General features: G+C 43.7%; 1 long non-coding RNA gene across 1 annotated transcript; it reads left to right on the top strand.

Moving 5' to 3' along the window:
* The first annotated feature begins 1,800 nt into the window (after positions 1-1,800).
* On the top strand, positions 1,801-17,735 carry LOC129640426 (uncharacterized). The gene is made up of 2 exons (XR_008708795.1): positions 1,801-1,996; positions 17,444-17,735. It is a non-coding gene; the product is annotated as an uncharacterized LOC129640426 (long non-coding RNA).
* The last annotated feature ends 2,427 nt before the right edge of the window (positions 17,736-20,162 follow it).

Below are 20,162 nucleotides of genomic sequence, written 5' to 3' on the forward strand. Positions count from 1 at the left end.
CTGATTAATTTTGAATTTATTTCTGCATATGGTATGAGAGTGGTCTAGTTTCATTCTTTTGCAGGTAGCTGTCCAGTTTTCCCAACAGCACTGAAGAGACTGTCTTTTCACAATTGTGTATTCTTGCCTCCTTTGTCATAGATTAATTGACCATAAATAGGTGATTTTTGGTTTTTCTTTTTAGGGCTTTCTATTTTTTTAAGGCTGTTCCATTGATCTCTGTGTATGTATTTTGTCCCAGTACCATTCTGATTTCTGTAGGTTTGTAATATAGTTCAAAATTAAAGAGTATGATACCTCTCATTTTTGTTCTATCTCAAGATTGTTTTGGCTCTTTGGAGGTTTTTGTGGTTCCATAAAAACTCTTAGGATTTTTTTGTTATAGTGCTGTGAAAAATCCCATTGCTACTTGTGTGTGTGTGTGCGCACGTGCGCTTAGTTGCTCCGTCATATCTGACTCTTTGTGACTCCATGAAGTGTAACCCCCCAGGCTCCTGTGTCTATGGGGTTCTCCAGGCAAGACTAGGCAAGAATACTGGAGTAGTCATTCCCTTCTACAGTGGATCTTCCCAATGCAGAATCAAACCTGGGCCTCTTGCATTGCAGGCAGATTCTTTGCCATTTGATATTGCATTGGAACTGCATATTGCTTTGAGTGATCTGGCCATTCTAACAATGCTAATTCTACCAATCCTTGAGCATGGTATATCTTTCCATTTATTTGTGTCATCTTAATTTTCTTTCATCAGTGTCTTATACTTTTCAGAATATAAGTCTTGAACCTCCTTAGTTAAATTTATTCCTAGGTATTTTATTCTTTTTGATGCAATTATAAGCAGGATTGCTTTCTTAATTTCTTCAGCTCGAACTGGTTCTCTTTTTATATATTCAAACTCTTTGTTGAAGTTCTCACTGTATTCATCCTTCTCCCAAGGTCAGGGAGCATCTTTTGACCAATACTTTGAATTCTTTGGACTTCCCTGGTGGCTCAGGTGGTAAAGAATCTGCCTGCAATGTGGGAGACCTGGGTTCGATCCCTGAGTTGGGAAGATCCTCTGGAGAAGGGAACAGCTATCCATTCCAGTATTCTGGCCTGGAGAATTCTATGGACAGAGGAGCCTGGTAGGCTATAGCCCATGTAGTCACAGAGTCAGACATTACTCTGCAAATTTCACTTCACTTGAATTTTTTATCAGAGAGATTACTTATCTCCGTATCATTAAGGTCTTTTTCTGAGGTTTTTGTCCTTTTTTTTTTTTTAACATATTTCCTCATTTTGCTGTCTGTCTGTTTCTATGAAGTAGGCAAAACTGCTGCCTCTCAGTCTTGAAGGCGTGGCCTTGTGTAGGTGATGATCCTTCTTCTTCAACCCTTACTTAGCGCAACTGTCTGTACTAAGTCACTTCAGTCATGTCTGACTCTTTGTGACCCCATGGACTGTAGCCCACCAGGCTCCTCTGTCCATGGGATTCTCTAGGCAAGAATACTGGAGTGAGTTGCCATTTCCTTCCTAATGGAAGGATCTTAGGGGATCTTCCTAACCCAGGTGTAGAACCTGCATTTCATGTCTCCTGCATTGGCAGGTGGGTTTTTTACTATTAGAACCACCTTTGATGGGCTATTTCTCAATTCTTTGTAGTTGTCTAAACACCTGATTTATCCCTGAAGTGGCCCTGTGGCTGAGGGCATGTTGGGACCTGTCAGTGCTTGAGGGGGTGGAGATTCTCCTTCAGCACTCAGGTTGAAGCCAAGCCTTCAGGCAGCAGCAACTTCTAAAGTGTGGAGACACATACAGTCCTGGGGCCATGGTTGTAATCCCTGCTGCTCTCCAGATGTAAGGTCTGGAGGTGTCCTCTGGCTGACAGTTGCAGAAATTGGGACTCTTGAGGGCTACACAAGCTCCTTCTGGAGTCTGGCTGAGTGGCACCAAGGCCATAGGGGTTCGAGGATGATGTCTCACAGCTTACTTCCCTGGGGGCCCCTCCTTCACCTCCAGGTATGAGGGAAACCTGAGGCTCTTGGTTCCACAGATGGTTCTCTTTCACAGGAAGCTTGGGGTTGTGTTTGTCTGTTGTCCTGTGGTGCCTGGGGGGTGGTGGCCTGATAAGAGCTCTCTCTCTGGTTGTTACTGTCCCATGGGCCTCAGGGTCTCCAGTCCTACTGGCCACCAGGGCATGTCCCCACATGCACTGTGTATGCTCCTGCTGGGCTCAGCCAGAAGGTGTGGGGGCTGGACTTGCTCCCTTGTTTTGGGAAGACAGGAGGAGGATGACTTGACTTAGGTAGGAGCACAATGGTGCCTCAGTCTCTGGGCAGTGTCTTCCTTCCCCCACCCTCCAGTAGACATCTTTGGATTCACGAATGACTGTCCCTTACACACAGTCTCAACAGGTGTCACACTGTGGGCATTTCACTTCTCTTGGGGCAAGTTCAACTTCATGCCTCCCCTACCTGCCTAGGTGTGGCCCTTCTATGCTCTGCTGTGGCTCAGGTGTTCAGCTAGTTCTCAAGTCCTGTCTGGGGAGAATCGACCTGTGTGTAACTGCATATTTTAGTTATGTCCTCCCATGGACATATTTGTCATGCCCATGGGAGGAGGTGGGTTCAGGCTCTTCCTTCATCACCACCTTGAACTGACCTTGACCTGGGAGTCTATAAAGGTCCAGGTTCAGACTGCACCCGAGATGTGTTCAGTCAAAATCTCTGGGAGGCAGGTGAATATGTGGTGGTACAAGGATTGTTTTATTAAAGCTCCTCAGGCCTGCTGTCCTGGCTAGCCGAGGCAGGTCGCTGCCCACTAACTTGGTCTGTCTTAGCTTGTCCTTTATTAAACATATTGCTCTGTAGGAGGTGGTCAAAAGCATATATCTCTATACTCACGCTGCCAAATGGAACAGGGAACAATTTAACTGTGCTTATACATCATGGCATCTAGTCCCATCACTTCATGGCAAATAGATGGAGAAACAGTGGAAACAGTGGCAGACTTTATTTTTGGGGGCTCCAAAATCACTGCACATGGTGACTGTAGCCATGAAATTAAAAGACGCTTACTCCTTGGAAGGAAAGTTATGATCAACCTAGACAGCATATTAAAAAGCAGAGACATTACTTTGTCAACAAAGGTCCGTCTAGTCAAGGCTATGGTTTTTCTAGTAGTCATATACGGATGTGAAAGTTGGACTATAAAGAAAGCTGAGTGCAGAAGAATTGATGCTTTTGAATTGTGGTGTTGGAGGAGAATCTTGAGAGTCCCTTGGACTGCAAGGAGATCCAACCAGTCCATCCTAAAGGAGGTCAGTCCTGGGTGTTCATTGGAAGGACTGATGTTGAAGCTGAAACTCTCCTGATGCGAAGAGCTGACTCATTTGAAAAGACCCTGATTATGGGAAAGATTGAGGGCAGGAGGAGAAGGGAACGACAGAGTATGAGGATGTTGGATGGCATCACTGACTCAATTGACATGAGTTTGTGTAAACTTTGGGAGTTGGTGATGAACAGGGAGGCCTGCCGTGCTGCAGTTCATGGGGTCACAAAGAGTTGGACACGACTGAGTGACTGAACTGAACTGATACATTTAGAAAAGTAATCTTCCCAAAACAAGCTTGGTAACAGAATAAAATCTTGGCTTCGTCTGCATGATACTGTCACGATAGGCTTATGTGACCCATGTGACCCCTGCCAGCATGGCTCCAGAGCTCTCTGGGTGCTGCATCCATGGGGACACTGTGGAGGATGGCGGACATTTGTCTTCAGTGATGAGTCACAGCACTTACCTCTTCCTTCCATGGACTCTTCTGTTGAGGTAACTCCACTCCATGAAGATAAATTGTTAACTTTCAATAGTAAACAATGAGTAAATAACTTGCAACATTTTAGGAAAGTGCTCCCTTAGCCTCTGGATCTGCTGGCTCATTATCTGTTCCTCTGATGCTCTCCCATTATAGCCTCTTTTTGAGCTTGGTTTAAGTCACAAGGAAGAGGAGGATGGAGTCCATGGTCTGAGGAGCTCTGGGCTTACATCTAAAGTTTGTCTGAAATTGGAAGGAGATTCCATTAGATAAATTACCTCAATATGTTTTCCAGTCAAGGGAGTCTGCCTGGCATCCAACTCAAACACAAGGCTTCCGGGTAGGATGAGTTGGTCCATGGTTGCAGGTATCAGGAAGAGTGTGGATTCTAAGCTGACTGCTTTCAGGTCATCTCATGTAGCCCTTTAATCAGACAAGTTCCTGGGACTTGCTCCCAGAATTCCTGATGCAGGAAATGTGAGGTGGAGCCTGGTAATCTAGCCTCTTAAAGAGCCCCAGGTGAGCCTTGGATTTAGTCCAAGACAGGTAGGCTCATTTAGTGCTTGGGTATAATGAAAAATGAATGCCTGGGTTCTACTAGAAGTAATTGGGGGTGTCTTCCTGGTCTAGAACTGAGTGGGAACAACTCCTAATGCTTGACTTCAGGGCTGGACGTGGTGATGGGATGAGGCATGGAGGCTTGGGTCCAGACTCAGGGAACCATGACCTTGCACCCAGTTGACTCAATAGCACTTGGAGTCTGGGAGTGTCCTCACATGACATGAGATGCTACCTGAGTACATTTGGCACATTTTGAAGTCAGAGACTTTTAAAGAAGATGAGTCAAAGCACTTACATTTATTTACATAAGCTATAGACTTCAACCTGGACAATGCTGATATGTAATATTTTATTAGGCTTTTTGAACTATAACGGCTTTCTTTATCTTTCATCTCTAAGACAGCTCAGGAACCAGGGAAATAAATCTTTACTGCTGCTCCTTCTTATGAAGAAACTGAAAGACAAAGTTTAAGCATGCTTCTCCAGGCAAGAATACTGGAGTGGGTTGCCATTCCCTTCTCTAAGAGATCTTCCTGACCCAGGGATGGAACCCAGGTCTCCTGCATTGCAGGCGGATTCTTTACCAGGTGAACCACCAGGGAAGCCCTACTCAGGTGGCGCTAGTGGTCAAGAATCTGCCTGCCAGTGCAGGAGACTGTAGGCAACAAGAGTTCAATCCCTGGGTCGGGAAGATCCCCTGGAGGAGAGCATGGCAACCCACTCCAGTATTCTTGCCTGGAAAATCCCATGGACAAAGGAGCCTGGCAGGCTACACCCCATGGGGTCACAAACAGTCAGACAGGACTGAAGCAACTTAGCATGCATTCCTTCTTAGCTCTAAGGCCAGGATCCAGTTGCGTTCCAATGTGGGGACAGATTTCAGCTCCAGCAACCCAGCCTGCTTGCTGGTGAGTGAGCTGAGGGGCTTCCAGGACGTTGGTGTTTATGCTGCTCCAGATGGATCATTTAGGGGAGAAGACCAGCCTGATTTGACTATTGGCACTTCTGGCCCCAGGCGGGATGGTGGGGCTCACTTTTGACTCCCTCTCAGTTTGGCAGGTTTAGAAAGTGTTTTCAACTCAAAGCCCCAGGGATTCCGGTACAAAAATGCTGAAAAACCTCAAGTACACTGGTCTGTTTATAAAAACCAGAGGGTCCCTGTCCCGCCCAGGAGAGGTCAGGGAAATACGTTCATCTAAATCTGAGAAGGTTCTTGAAGAGAGATTTCTATCTAATTTAATCTACATCCATAGCAATTCCGTAATAGAGCAATAAGTCATTTATTGTGAAAGTTAGGAGTGTGTTTCTGACTGTGACCCAGGCAACCCTAGCTGTGTTCCCTCTCTCTGTCTTGTTGGTCAAGTATGGAGACTGAAGGTTTTGGACTAATTTTCTTCCTCTAGAGGCATTTTTAGCATGTTGCCCACCTGTTGTGAAAGGAGTATTAAGCAACAAATGCCTGTGTGTGTGGTGATGTGGGTGTCATAGCAACAGCATCAGTGGATCAGTCCCCACAGCAACTCAGCTTTGGGAGATGGAGAAGTTGAAAGAAGGCTAGCCTGGGAGCTGGGGCCTTGGACGCTGGGAGGGCCTTCCCCGGTGTGGGGACAGCACATCCCAAGGCAGAGAGCCTGTGGATTCCAGGTTCTCTACATGGTTCCCTGTGTGTGATGTTTCTGAGCCAAGAGTTGAGGATAAAGATGGAGAGAGAGACTGGTCCCAGTTGTGGCAACTCCAACAGGTAGGCAGCTCTGTGCTCTCTCCAGGCCACCTTATCAGAACCCACTTAGTCAGCCTCAGGTAGACCTCTCCAATTCTCACCTCTGTCCACACTCCAGGTTCCTCACTAGCTGCCCCCGTGATACCTCTGCCTCACTTGGGTACATTTGGTTTCCAACTTGCTCCATGGCTGGTCGTGCTGATCTCATCCACAAAGACAAGAGCTCCTTCTGATTCTCCTCCATCCCTCCCCACACCATGTGAAATTTACCAACCAGGATGTGCTGACTGGACCTACAAGATGCTCACCCAAGATGTGAACCCTCTCCAGCTCCACTCCCCACCCCCTCTTCCATCAGCACAGCCTCCTGGATGCAGGGGTCCCCCCTGTTCTTCCTCCACTGAGCCACTGGAGTCGCTCTGGAAAAGAGATCCCATTGTCCCTCTCACGGGTGGAGTGGTTGGACATGAGAGTCCTCTTAGCTTGGGTTCAAGAGAAGTGAAGTGTTGAGCAAGTCCTGCCCTGAGTCCAGCCACCTCTTGGAGAGTTTTGCTTTGAAACTCCCTCTGTGGGTGATGCAGGGCAGGAGGTGGCAAGCTTTCCTCCTGGTACCCTGGCTCTGCAGCTCTCCTATCAACCCAGGCAGCGGCCGAGCATCTGCACACAGGTGGGGCTGCTGGTGTTGCACTGACTGGAGCTCAGCCCTCATGTCTATACAGCATGGGATGCAGGGGCATCAGCTGACAGGAGGAGGAGCAGGTGGAAGAGGAAGTGGGTCTGGGGACGCGTTATGGAGGCTTGACCAGCCCTTCCTGCTGCCTGGAAGGCTCTGGCTAAAATTTTCACATGGCTGGTGGCTCTGTGACAGTCAGAACTCAGCTTAAATGTCACCTCCTCAGAGAGGCTCTCCCTGAACTCAGAATCTAAAACAGCCACCCTGACTCTCTCAATCACATCACTCTGTTTTAATTCTTGGAATAGCGAGTGTCACTGTGAGATGTTGAGTTGTTAACTTACTTCTATCTCTTGCTAGTGTGTGTGCTCTTCTGTATCTTACTAGTGACATTGAGGCCTACTGGGCAGCCTGAGAAGACTGTCTCAGGCTTCATGCATAAGCCTGAGACATTCTTCTCCGTTCCGGAAAAAGTACAAATATGCTGTGATGAAATACAGTATAATGCAAAACCAGATTTGGTTATATGGACTTGAATAGCCTGGGATTACATCCTCGTGTGTGTATGTGTGTTTGTGTATTGTGTGTATGTATGTATGATGTGCATGCGTGTCTGTGTGTGTGTGTGTGTGTGTATGTGTGTGTGTATGTGCACACAGGGATGGGAGTGCATCCTGTAGCCTTGGCTTCATCAACAGCCAACTTAAGTCCCAAGTGGCCTGTACCCACCTAGGTAAACAGCAGGTCTGAGCCCTCAGGTCACTCAGCACTTACTGAGCTGTGCACCAGCCTCTCCTCCAGTGAGATAGAAGCTCAGACACCAGCAGTGAATATTCCGTAATTCTGAACTAAGCATATCAAGAAATGTATATATAAATATATATCTGAAAAAAAGACACTAATTGGAAAAGAAATAGGTACCCCAGTGTTCACAGCAACACTGTTTACGACAGCCAAGACACAGAAGCAACCCAAGCATTCATCTACAGAAGAATGGGTAAAGAAGATATGGTATGTGTATATATACACAATGGAATATTCAGTTCAGTTCAGTTCAGTCGCTCAGTCGTGTCCGACTCTTTGTGACCCTATGAATCGCAGCACGCCAGGCCTCCCTGTCCATCACCAACTCCTGGAGTTCACTCAAACTCACGTCCATCGAGTCAGTGATGCCATCCAGCCATGTCATCCTCTGTCGTCCCCTTCTCCTCCTGCCCCCAATCCCTCCCAGCATCAGGGTCTTTTCCAATGAGTCAACTCTTCGCACGAGGTGGCCATAGTACTAGAGTTTCAGCTTTAGCATCAGTCCTTCCAAAGAAATCCCAGGACTGATCTCCTTCAGAATGGACTGGTTGGATCTCCTTGCAGTCCAAGGGACTCTCAAGAGTCTTCTCCAACACTACAGCTCAAAAGCATCAATTCTTCAGCGCTCAGCCACAAAATGAAATAATGCCATTTGCAGTAACATGGATGGACTTGAAGGGCATTATGCTTGGTGAAATAAGTCAGAGAAAGATAAGTACTGTTTGATATCACTTATATGTGAATTATAAAAAATACAACAAGCTAGTGAATGAAACAAACAAAAAAAAGCAGACATGCAAACATAGAGAACAAACTAGTAGTTAGCAGTGGGGTAGGGGGAAAAAGACTTATTATAGAATTAGATGAAATCATATGTGTGAAATCTTTGAAACTTTAAAGCACCAAAGAGTTGAAAGGATCTTTCATTCAATAGAAATTTTTTTAAAATAAAGAAACTTTAAAATGGGAAAATGAAGCAAACGGGTACTGCTTGGACTCAATGTCTGATCTGGGTCTCAGAGTTGTATGACTCTGCAGAAGCTGCTGTCTTGAAGCATGTCCTGAATCGGAGACAGGCTCCTTTTGTCCTAAGGGGATAGTTTATAATTCCTTTAAAAAATCCTAACCCTTCCAGGGAAAGATTGTAATTATCAAAAAAATTCTTATGTAGTCTTTAAAAATGAACAAAAAAGGTCCATGGTATACACAGTTTCAAATAATCCATGGAAGTGTGTATGTGCTGTGCATGTGTTTCCTTCTGAATCTCTAGTGATGGTCCTGAGGTCCCATGAGGCCTGGGATTGGACCTGTGCACGATTCTCTAAAAGGATGAGATAGGAAGCGACTGTTTATTTAGCCAAGAAGCCAGGGCCGCTCGTCTTCCCAAAGGCAGGAAATACTAAAATAGTGAACAAAGATAAACTCCAGAAAGAAAAGGGATTTCCTCAGTGCTGATCTGGCTCATCCTTTCTGTTTAAGCCCATTCATCAAACTTCCCATCACCTTAGTGGCAAACTAAGTAAATCTGAGGAACCAAACCCAGATTGATGAAAGCTGAGTTATGAATAGATGTTTCAGACGATTTTGGCTTCTGTGTGTAAAAGAAGGAAAAAAAAAAGCTCATGTAGGTGAGATGATCTGCTGTTGGGGACCTTATGATTAGTGATGCTTCTTGTTTATGCCTTGAAAAAGATCAAAGTTCTTTGGGCTTCACACAGGGACCACCAGAGACCTGAGGAGGCTTACGTGGTTGAGTGGTAGTCTGCGTTTTTTCCTCATTTCTGAAATTCACCTCACTGACCTACCAGTAAATTACAAACCATATAATATTCTGGGTGGATAGGCAGAGACTGCAATGTTTTCTTTTTTCACTTATTTAGGCTGAAGGAGAAAAAATAGACTCTAAAGAGGTCCTGATCTATGAAGAGGATTTAGATGACGGAGATGGCACTGAAGGTGACTTGGAGGAAAGCGCAAAATTAAAACTCTTCTGCAGGCTAGCCTCCTTGGCCTCTAAGCTGAGAGAGTTTATTGGTAACATGATAACCACTGCAGGGAAGGTTGTCTTGAAGATTTTACTGGGTTCCTCAGGTGAGAACCTCCGGGTCCTGGGGCACACAGGGAGCGAGCTGGTGAATGATGAAAGAAAGAAACAGTTCTATTCCACAGCAACAAAACTGTAACTGTAGCTTTTGTGAAACTGGCCACATGTACAAACCACACACACACACACACACACACAGCTTTTGCCATTCAGTTGTAGGTTTTATGTATTAGATGGTTTCTGTTAACCTCTGTAAAGCAGTCTTTTCCCTTAGTAGTTAGGTGACGTTTTCTACGTGACCAACAGGACCACTGTTCACCTCCCTCAGAGCCTGTAGCTGGTGATCTGTGAAAAGGGACCCTTTTCTGTCCCTGTCCAGAGTTACACATGGGCTTTCGGAAGCTTGTCTGTTTACACTGAGTCATTAAGTCTCTTAATTTAACTCTTCAGGATAGAGGGTTTTTCTTCCCCAGTTAGATGGTAATCTCCCAGCACACATGCCCACTACCTCTCCCTGTTGGCTGCAGGCTGCTCCTTCCATAAATATCTTATCTCCATCTTTGCCCTGTCCCCATTGCCCCATAGCTGCTGCAAAATTATTCCATCCTGCTTTTGTGAAGTTTCATGATATGAAGCAACTCTTTTTCCATAGGAGAGTTAAAAGATAGAAAAGTGAAGAGTATTTCTCAAGAAATGTAACTCAGGACTTTAATGAGAAGTTGTTTCAAAATGCTCCCTGCAAAGTTTTTAAATGCCTATGAAGGAATGATTTCATTTGACCTTTTCCACTTTTAGTGATAGAGCCAATCACATTTTGTCGGGCAGGACAAAGGTTTAGTGAGGTTTTATCTGACACAGAATGCAATATTATCATGGAGCCTTGTCAAGAGACAAGCAAAAGTAAATCATTATTTTAAAATTTATTGTGGACAATTAGAATGGACATACAGTATTCCTGAAAAACTGGGGGAGAAATAGAAAGATGGAAACAGGCAAGTAAACATGCTCAATTCTACTGGTTGGAGAAGTGAATGTTCGTTGATAGAGCTCAAGTGCCACAGGTAAGATTTCTTCATCATCTGATATTTCCCCATATTTACAAATTTCACTTTACATATGACTTTTTTTCACAATACAAATAGCACTAATTCTGATTTCATCAAGAGAGTGTGGTGAATTTTACTACCAGCATAGGAGGAATTCCTCTTCGTCCCCAACAGTGACAGAGGCTGAGCTGTGCGGGATTTCCTCCTCTCAGCATTTCTCACACAAGCACCACCCCTCCCACCCCCACCGGGATGATGCTGGCCTCTCTGACCTTGTCCGTGTACTTCTTCGTGTTCCTGGGCCTATGCACCTGGTGGTCCTGGTGCCGGACCTTCGACCCCTTGCCGTTCAGCTATCTCTGCGTCCTGCTGGCCATCTTCACCGCGGGACACCTGATTGGACTCTTATCTGTACCAGTTCCCAGTGCTTCCATGAAGCCATTCCCCACAACGACTACTATGCTGGGTTAAGAGGCATTGCTGGACATTTGAAGATTCCATAAGATAATCCTCGAGCCCTCAAGAGGACCCTACTGGGCCCTGAGCATCTGCTAAGTTTCTTCTGATGCCCACTGGTGGGTCAGCCAGGCTTTGGTGGAGATGGGGACACGGTCTCTGCCTGCTGCACAGTCTGGAGGGAAGAGGTGTTGCTTCAGGTGGGGGTGCTGCTAGGGTGAAGTGGAGGGAAGCTGCTGTTTGCAGCAAAGAGCAGACACATAGTCTTGGTTGAGGAATGAGACTAGGGAGAATGTTTTACAGCAAAGCATAAGAAGGATATGTCAGAGCATCTGTGGGAGGGAGCTCTCAAGGGCAAACAGAGGACAAACTGAGCGTCAAAAAGAACTGAGTGATCATAAAAATGTAAAAGTAAAAATACATGAATCCATGGTGTGTGTGTGTGTGTGAGGGGGGGGGGTTTAATGGGCTTTAGTTGAAGGTGACTATTATCCCAAAGTCTTTTATGAAAATGAGAATTCAAGGTAAAGAACCCAGCATTTGCTTTGACTTTTAAGAAGGAATTTTAGGCCATTCTCAGTTAATGAGGGAAAACTCCTCTTGACAGGATGACACTAGCTAATGAAGGGAAAGGAGTGACAGAATTAGAAAACCACCATTTATCAGTTCTTCATGAGATACTTAAATCTGTTCACAAATTGAAACCATGACTTAAAGAGGCTCCTGGGAGGAAGATTGTTTGCAAGGATGACAGTGTAAGCTTGCTGATCATTTGCTAATTGCAAAGGGAAAAGCCCCTTCTGGGGTAGTCAGCACCTTGACCGGTTGATCCAAACAAATTTTACTGGAGTAGGGTCCCTTGACCTTTCAGACTTCTAGGCTAGATGCAGTGTGGGGAACGAGGCACTGTATTGTTAAGGCTTTAGACCTAACCTCCAATTTCCAGGAAATATAAGGGGCAAGAATGTGGTTTAATTGACTCCACAGGGAAGCAGTCATTAAGTCCAGAATGTAGAATGTAAGGGAAGAGACCTGGTCTCTGAAAATCAGCACTCTGAAAAAGAAGTGTGTATGGAGGGTGTGGGCAAAGACTGTTCTACTTCAAAGGAGAAGCAAGGAAGCCTGCAGATAGATGAGAAGCCCGACTCTGGATCACATCCCAGTTTAAGGACAAATACTTTTGAGATTAAATGGGGAAATTTCAATATTCACTGGTTATTAACTGATAGTACAGACTACCTGTTAGTTCTCAGGTGCATGGTTGTATATGGATATCTGGGAAAATGTCATTATTTTAGAAGATACGGGGTGAATTCTTTAGGATACACAAACATGAAAAACAGGGGAGCCAAGACATGGAAACACCTAGGTGTTTGTTGATGGACAAATGACAAAAGAAAATATAGTATACATATATAAGGAATGTTACTTGGCCATGAAAAAGAAGGAAGTCCTGCTATTTGCAACAACCTGGAATTCCCTGGTGGCTCAGATGGTAAAGTGTCTGCCTGCAATGCAGGAGACCTGGGTTCGATCCCTGGGTTGGAAAGATCCCCTGGAGAAGGAAATGGCAACCCACTCCAGTACGCTTGCCTGGAAAATCCCATGGACAGAGGAACCTGGTAGACTACAGTCCATGGCATCACAAAGAGCTGGATATGACTGAGTGACTTCATTTTTTTGGATGAACATGGTGGGCATTGTGCTGAGTGAAATAAGTCAGAGAAAGATGAATACTATATGATCTCACCCCTTAGGTGGAATCTAAACAGAAAGTCAAACCTAAAAAAACAGAGAGTGGAGTGATGGTTGCTAAGCACTGGAGGGTGGGGAGTATAAGCAGAGGTGGAAAAGGTACATATTTTCAGGTATGAGATTAGTAAATTCTGAGGATCTATCTCCACTCCAGTACTCTTGCCTGGAAAATCCCATGGACGGAGGAGCCTGGTGGGCTGCAGTCCATGGGGTCGCTAAGAGTCGGACACGACTGAGCAACTTCACTTTCACTTTTCACTTTCATGCACAGGAGAAGGAAATGGCACCCCACTCCAGTGTTCTTGCCTGGAGAATCCCAGGGATGGCGGAGCCTGGTGGGCTGCCGTCTGTGGGGTCACACAGAGTCAGACGTGACTGAAGCGACTTAGCAGCAGCAGCAGCAGAGGATCTATCTACAGGGGTACGGTAGTAATAGCACTGCATTGTAATAACAGTGTACTGACATGTGCTGAGACTAGACCTTAAACCTTCATACCACAAAAAAAGCAAAGAAAAAGAGTAGCTGTGTGAAGTGATTATTAACTTGATTGAGATGCTATGCATCATTTTACAGTCTATACTTATATCAAATCATCATGCTTTCCGCTTTAAATATAATTATACCTCAGTAAAGCTGGAGGAACTGAGAAGTCTCTTTAATAATGCAGATTTACATAATACTTATTTTAAGCAGAATTTGATAGATACAAAATTTCAGTGCAGACATTAGTTCTAGGCTAAATGAGTCTTAGTTTCTTCTAGACATATAATTTTTCATTTATTGAACACATATAGAAAAATGTTTTTACTGCTGCAAGGTTGTTAGTTCCAGACTAAATGAATATTTCAGTTCTATAAGTTTAATTTTGGGTTTTATTGAACTCATAGAGCAAAAAGTTCTGCACTGTTGGACTTTTAGGGGATGATTTAATTGGAAATGTAAGTTGTATACCTTCTATGGGGTTGTGGTCGCTCCACATACCCCAATTTAAGGCTCTTTTCTGCCATCTAGAGACTGACAATAGGAAATACAAAGACTAGTCAGAACCACCTTGAAAACACCTCTTATGTAAAGGATTAGTGAGCAAATATTTTAGATTTTGCAGGCCTATGGTCTCTGTGACAATTCTTCCAAGAAGCCATTTTAGTGCAAAAGCATCCCTGGACGAGATTTTAAGATTTTGGCTGCTGCTGCTGCTGCTAAATCGCTTCAGTCGTGTCCAACTCTGTGTGACCCCATAGATGGCAGCCCACCAGGCTCCTCTGTCCCTGGGATTCTCCAGGCAAGAATACTGGAATGGGTTGCCATTTCTTTCTCCAACACATGCATGCATGCTAAGTCACCTCAGTTGTGTCCGACTCTGTGCAACCCTATAGACAGCAGCCCATCAGGCTCCTCTGTCCATGGGATTCTCTAGGCAAGAATACTGGAGTGGGTTGCCATTTCCTTCTCCCAGGGTTTTGGCTAGGTTCTGGCAAAACTTCGTGGACACTGAACTTCGGATTTCAAAATATTTTCACATTTCATGAAATATATTTTTCTTTTGATTTTTCCCAACCACTTAAAAATATAAACACCATTATTAGCTCACTAGTTATAACAGGTGGTAAACCAGAATTTGCCAACCAAGTGTGTAGATAATAGCAGTCCTAATAGTGTAAAAACTTCCCATCTTTATCTTTCATAGGGATCGCCTCAAACTTAAAATTATGGTTGTAAGTTATGATAGACACTTTGAAGATAATACCTTTAAAAAGTTTAAAAGCTTCATCGCTATACTCTCATAGAGTCATTAGAAGCTGGGTGGTTTATCAGAGTATAGATAGTTTGAGCTAAACAATGCAATATATATATATATATATATTTATATATACACATATACATGAGTGTATACACATGTTTGCATGTAAGCTGCCTTGTTGTAGATTCTTCCTCCATTAACTTGGTGAAAATATGGCATTGCCTTTTAACCTTTGGAAGCTTGGAAATTTATGTATTTTAAATGATAGCTTTTTCTTAAGGTACAATTTTAATGCATTGCTATCCACCAACTGAGCTGGCAGAAAACAAAATGGAAACAAGGGGGAAGAAAAAGTCATCCTGTGTGGGCGTTTGTCACAAATTTCATAACCACAGAGACTCCAGCCCATGTATCTAGCTTCGGATGTGGCAGTACTCAAAACAATCCAAGTCGTTTTTGACTTCTTGTAAGCTTTCAAATAGGGTTTCTGGTGAAGATTAGCTTTATTTTTAGAATATATTTAGAATACTTTTAGAAATATTGAATTGATTTGTTTATCATTAGGATGCTTGTTGGTGATTGTTTGTAAAAGTATAAAAAAGAATCAGAACACATGTAAACCCATGGCTGATTTGTATCAATGTATAGCAAAAAACCACTACAATATTGTCAAGTAATCCGCCTCCAACTAAAATAAATAAATTAAAAAAAAAAGAATCAGGAAAAACACTTAAGAAAATCATAACTCCCAGAAATACTGTCCCTTTTTTGGTCTGTATTCTCCCAGTGCTTTTCCTGTGCATAAGTGTGCTTTTTACAAACAGATTTTGAATCATGATGCTTTACTGTTGCACAGTATGGTGCACAGGCTGTTCTATAATTTGCTCTGTGCAACTTCTGCATCTCTTCATGTCATGAAATGTTCCTCTAAAGTGTGATTTTCATGGACTGCAAAGCTTTTGATTTTGTTTGACTGTGTAGATGTGTTGTAATGTAGTCAGTCCTTGATTTCTGACCCAGGATATTTAGATTCTTCATTTTTGCTCTCTTGAGTATCCATGTTACTTATGAACTTAGGAAAAATTCATAATGAGTGGAAGCAGCCCCAGGGTCCCTCAGCTGTGTGCGAGCCTCCGCTGGGCTGGCTAGTGCTCTGCTCTGCAGGAGGTCATGGAGGTTTCCCTGGTCCTGGGACCACACAATCCTACTCCACAGGTCTGCACACAGGTGTTGTGAGCTGAAATCTGGCACCTGTGTGGAGCACACCTCTGTGGGCTCGTGTTTCTCTAAGATGACATCTTCTTTCAACCCAAGGGTCCCAAGAGATCGTATGATTCCTTCCAACTCCACTCACAACTGGGTGGAGTTCCTCAAAGGTTCTAGCCAGGGAAGCCTGTGGAGCAGGTGGGCAGGGACCAGTAGTGGACGGGGCGGACAGGAGACTGGGAGGACATAGAGAAGGGGCAGGGAGGAGGGTTGCCCAGGGAAAAGTTAGTGATTCCCACCTGTTTGTGCACAGAACTGTCCAAATTCTCCAAAACAAAGATCAGGGCTGTTTTCTGATAGTTATGAGCTTACCTATGGGAAGGTTGGGCTTCCCTGGTGGCTCAAATGGTAAATCTGCCTGCATTGTAGGAGACCGGGGTTCAATCCCTGGGTTGGGAGGATCCGTTGGAGAAGGAAATGGCTACCCACTTCAGTATTCTTGCCTGGAGAATCCCAGGGACAGAGGAGCCTGGTGGGCTACTAAGTCCATAGGGCCACAAACAGTAGGACATTGCTGGAGCAAGTAACACATGGAAAGGTTAAGGCAGAATGAGAGTAGGATATGAGACACCGGGGTATATGGTTCACATGGTTATAAACCATAAAAATTCAGTGCCCCCTCTTGTGAAGTTGATCCAGCAAAATAAAGCTTTAAAGCTAATCCACATAACTTGCGAAAGACAGATAACATACCACTCAGCACAGTCTGTTTAATGGAATAGAGCCCAGTTCCAACATATTCTGGCAGGTCTCCCTAAGGAAAATGGCAGACTAAACAAAATTTGGCTCAGTTAATCCCAAGTATGGGACTTTCCAAAGGTTCTGTGTTTCCTTGGGAATTTCTGTAGACAGCAAACACCTTACACTTTGAAGGCCAGGAGGCAAGGGTCAGGGTTCAGAGTCCTCACCTGGGTTCCTCTCTGTGATAAAGCCACCAGTCCCAGCCAGTTTGTGTCCTGTGGGTTTTTTGCACCGAAAGTGTGGGATGTGCACTGGCTGGAGGATGGGACCGAAGTAGGTGGACCTGACTTGCTCTGTGGTGTCCTTGAACGTGAGCTGAAATGTGTTGAATGTTATAAACAAACATCTACTTGCTGGTGACTTTACAAAAAGCCAATTTTAATAGTGTCAGCTCACTGTTAACTGTTTCCTTGCAAAGATGACAATGCAGGTAATTCTGAGGTGAACTTATGTAAAAACAGTCCTGGACAAAGGCGAGGTAGGGGGGCGGTCCTTGTTTTCTCACTAAAATTATCTGGACAATCCCAGCGAACATTCTGACGTGGGCCAGGTGGAGGGCTTGGAAGGGGAATCAGTGTCTACTGTTTTTGTAATCACGACAGAGAAAATGATGGAACCTGTAGGTTTTATTCTTCGTGTGTTATGAACATTTGTGCACAGTGAACACTCATATGGGGGTGCCTGAATAGCCCTTAAAGTCGTGTCTCATCATCTCTGACCAACTGTCATTCCAACCTCCGCACTTTCTCTGTGACGGTCACAGTCACTTTCTCTACACTGCAGGGGTTGCACTTCTTTGCTCAAATTCATTTTGTTGTTTTGCTTCTTTTTTTTTTCACCTTAGATCCTGCAATTTGAAAATGAACAAGAATTGTGGCAAGGAATGGGAGAGATTTTCGGACCATTCCCTGTGGAGGCAGCATTCTCTATTAAATAAATACACAACAACTTGTCCCATGTAGCCCTTTCCATGTCCTGTTTCAACAAATCACAATAAGAAAATGCATTTTGTTTAGTGAAGGAAAAGCATGTTTATTCCAGTGTTAAAATGGTATAAGAAAGAAAAGCCAAAGCCTCAAACTTCAGCAATATTTAACCATTCTGTAACAAATAAGAAAAAGGGAAAAAAATGAAAAGCACAATATTATTTATTATATTTATCCTATTCTTAGACTAGTCACTAAAATGTCAGTAGTGTATCAAGAGTCATAATGGCCCCGATGCTGTCTTTTTCTTCTAGTTTGGAGAAGCCAGTGGGCTCCCAGGAAGTGACACAATGCAGTCACTCTTGTGTTGGTTCTGGTGCCGTTAGCTTTACAGGTGGTTGTCTAATGTAGCTTGTTCTAGTGCATTTGCAGCCTCACCTGGGACAGCCATGGTGCTTCCCCCTCATCAGAGCCATCTGAGCCTAGCACAGAAACAGCACAGAAAGACAAAATTGTTCTTAATGGAGGCAGGTCAGTGAGAACTTCATCTGAAAGCAGTCCAGTGTGAGGAAAATTAATGTCAAGCAGGTCATTTTCACGCTGAGGAATGTAAATGAACCTGTGGTTAACACTTCCCCTTTTTGTTAAGGGTGTCACCACCGGGTAGCCGATGGTTTAGTTTGTCTAGTAAGTAGGTGACATAACAGCAACAAAACTCTTGTTTCTTTTTGGATTAAGTGACCAATGTCAGACCCACTTCATTTGTGCTCATCTAAAAGGCAAAAACTGGGAACCAAGAGAAACAAATTGATTTTCCACAGATAAATGGAAAATCAATAGAGTGTAAATACTTGACCCCCAAGTGCATTCAGGGAATCTCCACAACCTGATGGTCACCTGGGGCCGTGAGTGGGTGTGGTATTGACTCAAGATCCCTGGGAAAGGGGGTCCCTGGGTGGCGTGTCACCTTGCCACCCAGATGACACCTGGCATCATGTATAAAGCAGCCACTGCCCCTGACCAGGCAGACAAGCCTCTGCACTGGACATCTGTCCAACCTGAACTGGAAACCTCCTAGCCTGGGCTTCTGGAAGTGCAGCCTTGACCAGCTCTGTCTTGCCTTTGCTCTTGAGCATGCCTCTCAGGAAGGGTCTTCTTCCAGTGTCCAAGAAAAACCCACCCTGCCCTGTAATCTGGTGTCCTAGCTGACCTGGAGGGCAGTCTTGCTCTGGAGCCATCGTTTCCATAGAGCAGCTCACCTGCATAGGTCACCTCAAGTCAGGACCTTTCTGCCCAAGTTCTGTCCCTGCTCTCAAAGATAAAGTGTGGTCCACTGAACCTTGCCAGATGAAAAGATGACTCGTTTTACATTTAATCTTTCAAAATATGAAGAGGAATAGAGATTAAGCAGAGTTGGCAGTTATTTTTTTCCTACATTTTGCTCCAAATGATTAGTATTAATGAACATATTACAAACTGTGCCTGGATGGTACATTTAAGTGCTTTCAACTGTAAAAATTAATAGCAAATTAATGATGGTAAAATTTCTTGTGGTGGGAAGATGGACTAATCCTTCAAGTTAAGATAACAGCTGAAGAAAAATTAAAGTGATCTTTTGAGAAAGGGTATTTTGGAACAAAACAATTATTTTCCTATCAAACGTTTTGTTGGAAGGTGTGACCATCTTGTTTATTAGAGCTAAGATTCTCATGGACTGGATTTTAATTCAATGCAATAACACCTCATTAATTTTTTAGACTGTAGATAAGCCAACTTGGCTGACTTGCAAAGTATTTTGAGGATAAATATACAGAAGGATGTTGCCTCATAACTGCTTGGCATTCTGAAGTTCAGAATGTTATTTATGCAGTGACTGTGGCTGTTGTTGTCTTCATTTTTTTCTTTTTTCTTTTTCCAAACTTTAAACTTTTTATTTTGTATTGGAGTATAGCTGATTAACAATGTTGTGGTAGTTTCAGGTGAAGAGCTGAGGGAATCAGCCATACACATACATGTATCCATGCTTACCCAAGCCCCCTCCAATCCAGACTGCCATGTAACATTGAGCAGAGTTCATGTTCTGTACCGTAGGTCCCTGTTAGTTATCCATTTTAAATACAGCAGTATGTTCACTTTAGTTCTAAACAAACTGACCCAGAAGTAAGAGATTAGCTCTGGAAATGCGAACCAAGAGGCTTTGATTTTTCTCTTCAGAGTTTCTCTAAAGAATCTATTTTTCCTGAGAAAACTTAACAATGGTTTTCATAAACTTGCTAGTTATTCATTTTTGGTGGAAGTAATATAATTGTCTTTCTTAACAGCTTTCTTGACTTATAATTGATATGAAATAAACTGCATAATTTAAAGCTTACAGTGTGATCAGTTTTGACATAATCATACCCGTGAAACCATCACCATAATTAAGGGAGTGAATATACCCATCTGTCCCAAGGGCTCCATCCCTTTTGTAATCTCTCTCCTGTCTTCATCCTCCTTCATCCCATCCCCAGGTAACCTCTGATGGCTCTCCCTAACTTGATTAGAATACATTTTCTAGGACTTTCTATAAATGAAATCATGTAGTATGTAATTTTTAATGTTATTGTTGCTATTATTGTTGTTATTATTAATATTATT

This window comes from Bubalus kerabau, chromosome X (assembly GCF_029407905.1).
Source record: "Bubalus kerabau isolate K-KA32 ecotype Philippines breed swamp buffalo chromosome X, PCC_UOA_SB_1v2, whole genome shotgun sequence".
Taxonomy (NCBI): domain Eukaryota; kingdom Metazoa; phylum Chordata; class Mammalia; order Artiodactyla; family Bovidae; genus Bubalus; species Bubalus kerabau.